The sequence below is a fragment of the Festucalex cinctus genome, chromosome 4 (genome assembly GCF_051991245.1).
Source record: "Festucalex cinctus isolate MCC-2025b chromosome 4, RoL_Fcin_1.0, whole genome shotgun sequence".
NCBI lineage: Eukaryota > Metazoa > Chordata > Actinopteri > Syngnathiformes > Syngnathidae > Festucalex > Festucalex cinctus.
Window position 1 is genome coordinate 5,009,440 of NC_135414.1, and position 10,601 is coordinate 5,020,040.

The following is a 10,601-nucleotide window of genomic DNA, read 5'->3' on the forward strand; positions in this document are numbered from 1 at the left end:
AGGGCTAGGTGGCGCTGCATATATAACTGAATGTTGTCATAGAGATAGCTTCAGGCCTTGACTATAAACATACATGTCAAGTTTGGGATTTTTTGGAGCATGTACCGGGGCGTTATTAAGCATGTCATTTTTCATTGCGAAACACAAATTTTGATGCCCCGCCCTCATCATATAGTATTTCGAAAAGTCAAGATTTTTTCCCCTGTCGTTGGCTCAGGTCTTGACATGGCCCAGGTCAAGTCTGAAGTCAGTCGGATGAAACGTGTAGGAGAAGTGGGCAAAAGTATGCCCCCTGTAAAATTCCTAAAATCGTAAAAAATGGGACATTCAAAAATTCGTAGCTCACTTCCTGTTCATTTTAGCATATAGGTCCAAGAGACTTTTTTGTAGGTCTTGGGCTCCCTCATACACCTAAAAATTTCCAAAGATCTTGCTTAAACGTACAAGCGGGGCTGCTTTGTTAAAAATTTCTAGGAGGCGCTATTGAGTCATTTTTGTAAAAATAGCACAATCCACGATAAAATATTGCTCATTTTTCCAGGCCAGATGTGTGTGCCAGGGGTGCTGAGGGGCGGGCGTGCCACCTACACTCGCCGGGTTGGGTGAGGCCCCGCTGGTCGCTCCTCTTACTCACTTCACTAGTTTTGCACTATACACTTTGTAAATATACACATAGGGCACACAACACATTTCTTGGTGGGGTGGGGAAGGGTGGAAACACCGTCTTCACCCTTCAACTGCCCTCCAATGTGACGGCTTCTTTCTTTGGTGGTGGTCCTTATGCATGCCAGATCCATCGCACCAGCATCTACTGAAACTCAAACAGAAGTTGCCTCTCCCTCCCACAGCCCCTTGAATCAGTGGGTGCTGGTGTCTGTGGATCTCACTTTGCTTTATCTATCCTTCCCTCCTTCCTCTCTTTAGTTTTTCCTCTGGTCACTTGAGATCTCAATTTATTGGAAGTTTGAGGTTTCTGGGGTTAGCATAAGACTCTGGTTTTGTAACCACGCAGGAGGGGTTTGGTTGGTGCTGGATTTCACTTTGATGGATTGGATGTACTGGCTTCTATGGATCTCACTCTGCCTCATCGATCCTTCCCTCCTTCCTCTCTTTAGTTTTTCCTCTAGTCTCTTGAGATCTCGCTAATTTGCTGGAATTTAGAGGCTTCCGGGTTTGGCGTAAGACTTTGATTTTGTTACCATGGGGAAGGCAGGAAGTGTTTGGTCGGTGCTGGATTTCACTTTGATTTTTTCTTTTCTCTTTATTTTTTCTGACCTTTTCTCTGGTCTCCTGACCATTTGAACCTCACGACTCTGGCAAGATTAAGTAGAAGTAAGTACCTGGTTAAGGCGAAGGGTAATGGGATATTTATAAGGTTTTAGGTGAATTAATGAGTATAAATTTATACGTATTTGCACGCACACACACGCGCACGCACGCACGCGCACGCACGCACGCGCACGCACGCACGCAAACGCACACACGCAAGCGCACACACGCAAACGCACGCACACATACACACAAAAAAAAAAAAAAAAAAAAAAAGAGCAATGATGATAAGACGTTGAATCGGTAAGACTACCGAATGAACAATTCTGAGCTCTTAAAAAAAAACAAAAAAAAAACATGGATTTTTTTTTTTTTTTGCCAGGTGTGATGAGTGTGTCAAGCTCAATGGGTTTTGGTGATTGTTAAGATCTGCAAAAATCAGCGTCTTTTTTTAATTTTTAGGCAATGAGTTGCCCTGATTGGTATTTTTCGTAAAAGTATATATACACACATCATCGCTTGTACTCATTGCACAATGTTGCTTTTATTGTCCATCGAGGCGATAAAAAAAAATGAAACTAAATTAAAAAAAAGTACATATGTTTGGATCGGTCTGATGCCAGTGAACATATTGAGTGGTGGAAAGTAAAAGAATATTCATAAATGACTTAGTTATCACACTTAAAATGAGTTTACAATTTTTGTAAAAATACCGTAAGTGAGGCATTTTTTTTTTTTATGCCTCAAGGACTAGGTGGCGCTGTATTTATAACTGAATGTTGTCATAGAGATACCTTCAGGCCTTGACTATAAATATCCATTTCAAGTATGGGATTTTTTGGAGCATGTACCGGAGAGTTATTAAGCATATCCTTCATTCACGATATTGCTTTTAATGTCCATAGAGGCTATCAAAAATAAATAAAACTAAATAAAAAAAAAATACATATGTTTGGAAAGGTCTGATGCCAGTGAACATTTTGAGTGGTGGAAAGTAAAAGAATATTCATAAATGACTTAGTTATCACACTTAGAATGAGTTTACAATTTTTGTAAAAATACCGTAAGTGGGGTATATTTTTTTTTATGCCTCAAGGGCTAGGTGGCGCTGCATATATAACTGAATATTGTCATAGATATACCTTCAGGCCTCGACGATAAACATACATGTCTAAGTTTTGAATTTTTTGGAGCATGTACCGGGTCGTTATTAAGCATATCCTTTTCATTGCGAAACACAAAATTTGATGCTCCGCCCTCATCATATAGTATTCTGAAAAGTCAAGATTTTTCCCACTGTCGTTGGCGTAGGTCTTGACATGGTCCAGGTCAAGTCTGAAGTCAGTCGGATGAAACGTGTAGGAGAAGTGGGCAAAAGTATGCTCCCTGTAAATGTGCGAAAATCGTAAAAAATGGGACATTCAAAAATTCGTAGCTCGCTTCCTGTTCATTTTAGCATTTGTAGGTCTTGGGCTCCCTCATACACCTAAAAATTTCCAAAGATCTTGCTTAAATGTACAAGTGGGGCTGCTTAGTTAAAATTTCTAGGGGGCGCTATTGAGTCATATTTGTAAAAATAGCACAATACATGATAAAATATTACTCATTTTACCAGGCCAGATGTGTGTGCCAAGTTTCATGAGTTTCTGTGCATGTTTAGACCCTCAAAATCGGCGTTGTTTTCTGGGCGAACAGTGCTTAGCCACGCCCACAGCGTTTCGCGAAAACTCACAAACTTCGTGTTGTGACATCATGAAGGCCGAAACCCTGTTCTGAGCAAATATGAGGTAGGTCCAGTTAACGTGTTTGGAGAAAAACGTTGAAGAAAATTCGTAAGAAAAAAAATTGCCACTAGGTGGCGCTATAAGTAAGATGAAATATAAGTTCGTAGATGTCTTAAGGGCTGGAAATTTTGAGAAGATAGGATCATCTGGGTCAAGTTAAAGCAACTTTTATTGTCAAGAAAAATCTTCAGACTTCGCGGCACCATAACGGCCACGCCCTTTGGCGAAAAGTTACAATATTCAGTGTGGGGCATGATCAACATCTTAAGGCTTTTCTGACCAATTTCCAACTGGATCCCTTCAACGAGCTCGGCACAGTAGCTAAAAACGTAAAGTATGACATTTATTGTCACCACTTGGTGGCGCTAAATGTATAACTGAATTTTATTATATAGATGTTTTCAGGCCGTGACTATTAAGTTGCATGAGAAGTTTGAGATTTTTTGGAGCTTGTACATGGGAGTTATTAAGCATTTTGTCTTTCTGGACAAATGAAATTTGAAAGGCAATTTTTGATGCTCCGCCCCCGTCATATAGAATTTCAAAAAGTCAAGATTTTTTGCCCAGTTGTTGTCTCGGGTCTTGAGATGATACATGGCAAGTTTGAAGTCAACTGGCTGAAAAATATTTGCAAAGGGGGTAAAAGTATAACCACAGTGAATGTGCCAAAATTGGACATTCAAAAATTCATAGCTCACTTCCTGTACATTTTAGGAAATGGCTTCCAATGACTTATTTGTGCGTCTCGGGGTGTTACACGTGACAATTTTCGTAGCTCTAGCTCAAACGGGCCGGGATGGGTTTTTATTTTTCTGCGCTAGGTGGCGCTATAGAGTCGCGTTGTTATGACAACTACATAATATCAAATTTTTCGCCGGGCCCGAAGAGACTGCAAAGTTTGGTGAGTTTTCGTAAATGTTTAGGCCCTCAAAAATGCGATCGTTTACGGAGAATAATAATAATAATAATAATTCTTACAAAAACAAGAGGGACCTCGCAGCGGTCGCTGCTCGTGCCCTAATAATAATTTTTACAAAAACAATAGGGACCTCGCAGCGGTCGCTGCTCAGGCCCTAATTACTTTGCTTCTTAACATAACTAACCAATTGAGGGCCAATGGGAGTCAGAAACTTTGGGTCTTACAGTACAATACGCCAATTAGTGTGTTTATTTTGTCCACCAGCTAACAGAAGACAAGGATTGGATTGTTTGAGCGAAGTTTTAACCAAACTGTTTCACTGTTTGGCTAATTTTATTAACTTTAAAATGTAATTGCTCTCATTTGAAGGTCCAACAGCCCAATTTTACCAATAAACCTCCCATAGTAAATCATAATTATACCATCCCCATAACAAAACCTTTAAATCCAGTGGATCTCTATATTTGGATATTTTGCCATTGTAAGTAGTCAAATTAGGCACACTTGCACAATCCAATTAAACAATTAATTCCAATACCTCAAGCTACATAGCTGTAACTATGAAAATGGAGCATTATCGTCTTTGTATTGGCAAGACTTTTTTTCAATTCCAGACCAATTTCTTATCGTTCAGGACATAAGAGTGTTAGTTTGACTTACAAAAGACTTGTATAGTTAGGGCCCGAGCAGCTACCGCTGCTCATAGTAATTGGACTGGACCATGTCAAGACCTGAGCCAACAAAATCTCGATTTTTCGGAATACTATATGATAAGGGCGGGGCAGCAAATTTTGTGTTTTCAGATGAAAAAGGATATGCTTAATAACTCCCCAGTACATGCTCCAAAAAATCCCAAACTTGACATGTATGTTTATAGTCGAGGCCTGAATGTATCTCTATGACAACATTCAGTTATATATGCAGCGCCACCTAGCCCTTGAGGCATAAAAAATAAATAAATAAATAAATAAAAATACCCCACTTACGGTATTTTTGCAAAAAATTGTAAACTAAGTGTGATAACTAAGTCCCTATTGTTTTTTAAAAAATTCTTCTTCTTCTTTATTCTCCGCAAACGATCGCGATTTTGGGTACCTAAACATTCACGAAAACTCACCGAACTTTGCACACTCTTCGGGCCCGGTGAAAAATTTGATATTATAAGGTCATCATAACAACGCGACTCTATAGCGCCCCCCTAGCATAGAAAAATAAAAACCAAGCCCAGCACGTTTGAGCTAGAGCAATGAAAATTGGCAGGCACGTGTAGCACCCGTGACGCATAAAAAAAAAAAAAAAAGTCTATTGGGGCCATAAAGCTAAAATGTACAGGAAGTGAGCTATGAATTTTTTAATGTCCAATTTTGACCTATTTTGGCACATTCACTGTGGTCATGCTTTTCCCCCCTTTGCAAACATTTTTCATCCAATTGACTTAAAACTTGGCATTTATCATCTCAAGACCTGAGACATCAACTGGGCAGACAATCTTGACTTTTCGAAATACTATATGACGGGGGCGGGGCATCAAATATTGCCTTTAAAATTTCATTTGTCCAGAAAGAGTAAATGCTTAATAACTCCCATGTTCAAGCTCCAAAAAATCTCAAACTTCTCATGCAACTTAATAGTCACGGCCTGAAAACATCTATACAATAAAATTCAGTTATACAGATAGCGCCACCTAGTGGTGACAATAAATGTCATCTTTACGTTTTTAGCTACTGTGCCAAGCTCGTTGAAGGGATCCAGTTTAAAAATGGTCAGAAAAGCCTTAACATGTTGATCATGGCCCACACCGAATATTGTAACTTTTCGCCAAAGGGCGTGGCTGTGACGGTGCCGGAAATTCAGAAGATTTTTCGTGACAATAAAAGTTGCTTTAACTTGACCCAGATGATCCTATCTTCTCAAAATTTCACACAATTGATGAGAGTCCAGCCCTTAACACATCTACGAACTTATATTTCATCTTACTGATAGCGCCACCTAGTGGCAACTTTTTTTCTTAAAAATTTTCTTCTACGTTTTTCTCCAACCACGTTAACTGGACCTACCTCATATTTGCTCAGATGAGGGTTTCGGCCTTCATGATGTCACAACACGAAGTTTGTGAGTTTTTGCGAATCGCCGTGGGCGTGGCTAAGCGCTGTTTGCCAAGAAAACAACGCCAATTTTGAGGGCCTAAACTGGCACAGAAACACATGCAACTTGGCACACACATCTGGCCTGGCAAAATGAGCAACATTTTATCGTGGATTGTGTTAATTTTACAAAAATGACTCAATAGCGCCCCCTAGAAGTTTTTAACAAAGCAGCCCAGGTTGTACATTTAAGCAAGATCTACGAAATTTTTTAGGTGTATGAGGGAGCCCAAGACCTACAAAAAAAGACTCTTGAGACTCCATGTGCTAAATTGAACAGGAAGTGAGCTACGAATTTTTCAATGTCCCATTTTTGACAATTTTTGCACATTTACAGGGGGCATAGTTTTACCCACTTCTCCTACACGTTTCATCTAATTTGCTTCAAACTTGACCTGGACCATGTCAAGACCTGAGCCAACGACAGGGGAAAAAATCTCGACTTTTCGAAATACTATATGATGAGGGCGGGGCATCAAAATTTGTATTTTGCAATGAAAAAGGATATGCTTAATAATAACTCCCCGGTACATGCTCCAAAAAATCCCAAACTTGACATGTATGTTTATAGTCAAGGCCTGAAGGTATCTCTATGACAACATTCAGTAATATATGTAGCGCCACCTAGCCCTCGAGGCAGAAAAAAAAAAATACCCCACTTACGGTATTTTTACAAAAATTGTAAATACGTTTCACAATGAAAAAGGATATGCTTAATAACTCCCCGGTACATGCTCCAAAAAATCCCAAACTTGACATGTATGTTTATAGTCGAGGCCTGAAGGTATCTCTATGACAACATTCAGTTATATATGCAGCGCCACCTAGCCCTTGAGGCATTAAAAAAAAAAAAAAAAATACTCCACTTACGGTATTTTTACAAAATTTGTAAACTAATTCTAAGTTTGATAACTAAGTCATTTATGAATATTCTTTTACTTTCCACCACTCAAAATGTTCACTGGCACCAGACCTATCCAAACATACGTACGTTTTTATTAGGGCCCAAGCAGCGACCGCTGCGAGGTCCCTATTGTTTTTGTAAAAATTATTAGGGCCCGAGCAGCGACCGCTGCGAGGTCCCTATTGTTTTTGTAAAAATTCTTCTTCTTCTTCTTCTTCTTTATTCTCCGCAAACGATCGCGATTTTGGGTACCTAAACATTCACGAAAACTCACCAAACTTTGCACACTCCTCAGGCCCGGCGAAAAATTTGATATTATGAAGTCGTCATAACAACGCGACTCTATAGCGCCCCCTAGCGTAGAAAAATAAAAACCAAGCCCGGCACGTTTGAGCTAGAGCAACGAAAATTGGCAGGCACGTGTAGCACCCCGAGACGCACAAAAAAAGTCTATTGGGACCATGTAGCTAAAATGTACAGGAAGTGAGCTATGAATTTTTTAATGTCCAATTTTGGCCTATTTTGGCACATTCACTGTGGTCATGCTTTTTCCCCCTTTGCAAACATTTTTCATCCAATTGACTTCAAACTTGGCATTTATCATCTCAAGACCTGAGAGAACAACTGGGCAAAACATCTTGCCTTTTCGAAATACTATATGACGGGGGCGGGGCATCAAATATTGCCTTTCAAATTTTATTTGTCCAGAAAGACAAAATGCTTAATAACTCCCAAGTACAAGCTCAAAAAAATCTCAAACTTCTCATGCAACTTAATAGTTATTGCCTGAAAACATCTATTTCATGAAATTCAGTTATACATATAGCGCCACGTAGAGATAAAAATAAATGTCATAATTTACATTTTTAGCTACTGTGCCAAGCTCGTTGAAGGGATCCAATTAAAAATTGGTCAGAAAAGTCTTAGCATGTAGATCATGCCCCACACCGAATATTGTAATTTTTTTCCAAAGGGCGTGGCCGTTACGGTGCTGCAAAATCTGAAGATAAGACAATAAAAGCTGCATTAACTTGACCCAGATGATCCTATCTTCTCAAAATTTCACACAATTGATGACAGTCCAGCCCTTAACTCATCTACAAACTTATATTTCATCTTACTGATAGCGCCACCTACTGGTGATTGTTTTTGTTACGATTTTTCTTCAACGTTTTTTTCCAACCACGTTAACTGGACCTACCTCATATTTGCTCAGATGAGGGTTTCCGCCTTCATGATGTCACAACATGACGTTTGTGAGTTTTCGTGAATCACTGTGGGTGTGGCTAAGCACTGTTCGCCAAGAAAACAACGCCACTTTTGAGGGTCTAAACTGGCACAGAAACACATGAAACTTGGCACACACATCTGGCCTGGCAAAAGGAGCAATATTTTATCGTAGAATGTGCTATTCTTCCAAAAATTACTCAATAGCGCCCCCTAGAAATTTTTAACGAAGCAGCCCCGCTTGTACGTTTAAAGGAAGGCTCCTTTAATTTTACATGTATGGCTTGATCGGCAGTAAATAGTTAGTTTAGCTACGAAAAATGCATAAGAGTTGAAGAATACACCCTTATATTGATTTATTTAACTTTTCTTCATCATAGAAGTACTTCCGTGTTGGAACGCCCCCGAGTGGTGACGTAACAAGTGTGTATACTCGCTTGGCGAACAGTAGTTCACGCAGACATAACAACGAGGAAGACACAAACTGTCACTTATGCCTTTGTGTATTGCAAAATTTTGCAAGGCGTCGGCAAGGAAAAACCCGCGAGACCCCCCTTAAAAAAAACAAAACAAAAAAAAAAAAAACAACGACTTGAGTAGACAATGGTTTGTTTGCTAAGTGCTGTCAACCTCCCGAAGGACAAGCAGGCGTGCGCGCAGCGAACATTTCAGGCATGAGGACTAAGAAAATATGTTACAATTTGAGATGGGGTACGCCACACGCCTAATACTAAAGCCCAACGCAGTACCGAGTATCTTTAAAGAACCAGACGTGGGAAATAATCAAGCCGATGGAGGATCTCTGGCGGCTACTTCCGCAACTGCTAGCAACACGGAGCCTTCACTCTCACAACAGTCGGCACACATCGAGGTCTACCTACGGCCACTGAAAGATCTCGGAGAAGCGAAGCAAATTTAAAGCGAAAGGTAGGCATGTTGGGGGGGGCATTCGTTATTATACTGTACGGACTGTTTTATTTCATAATTCATTTGAGTGTGAACATCGTCAAGTACGGGGACGAGGACGTTATGTTTTATTAGCTCGTAAGTTGTTTATACTAAACAAACTGACCATGTTCATAATCTTATTTTAACAAAAAAATTATAGAATGTGGATTAGTGTCATTATCATGTGTCATGTGCGACGTACTACATTTGTGTTCTGTCCCGCTGTTCTTCCTGTGGTGCCTTCCACTTTCATTTGCATTTCGTTCGGATCCAAACCATTGATAACCAGCCGAGGTAACGGCGTCTCGCATTTCCTTACTTCATTCTGTCTATAAATAAACACGGTTAATACACAACCTTCTTGCAACCTTTCGTTTACATCATCGGGACGCTACGCAAAAAAAGAAAAGAAAAAAAAAACAGCTAGGGGAGGTTGGGCGCTGTAACGATGATACATTTAATTTTACTATTTTTTCTTTTTCCTGAAATAGTTCGTCAGTTCCACACATTTTGCATTGCTCGTGCTGTGTGTCACTTTACCTGTTGGATATTGGCAGTTGAGATTGTCCGCAAGGAACCGATCCTCGAGTTCTTTCATTTCCAGACAGCACACATTCATTAACGGATTGTCCATTCCTGTGCAGCTCCCGCACCACCCCCCCGCCTGATTCACTCGTTCGTTAAAGTTTATTTTGTGCCCGAAAAGATCATCTGGCGCCACAACTTTCACATCCAAGGCAGACTTTCCTTCGGTAGGGTTATTTTGTCGTGTTGGATCGAAGCGATAAGGTTTAATCCTTCCGGGTTTGACGCTAGATGCACGGCTGCGTTGCATAGTGCTTCCATAGTGTAGCGTTTACACACTAGTGACGTAAACATCCGGGTTATTTAGTCACGTGTAACAAACATGCCGGCGTTCGATTCATTTTAACATCGGTTTAAAAGTTATTAAATGTACATAAAAAAATAATCACGTCACCAAATTAATTATTGAAAAAGTAGCAACTTTTTGCTGCTAAAAATGGATCAATAAGTAAAGTGTTCCTTTAAGCAAGATCTATGAATATTTTTAGGTGTATGAGGGAGCCCAAGACCTACAAAAAAGTCTCTTGGACCCATACGCTAAAATGAACAGGAAGTGAGCTACGAATTTTTGAATGTCCCATTTTTTACGATTTTAGCACATTTACAGGGAGCATACTTTTGCCCACTTCTCCTACACGTTTCATCCGACTGACTTCAGACTTGACCTGGACCATGTCAAGACCTGAGCCAACGACAGGGGGAAAAAATCCTGACTTTTCGAAATACTATATGATGAGGGCGGGGCATCAAAATTTGTATTTTGCAATGAAAAAGGATATGCTTAATAACTCCCCGGTACATGCTCCAAAAAATCCCAAACT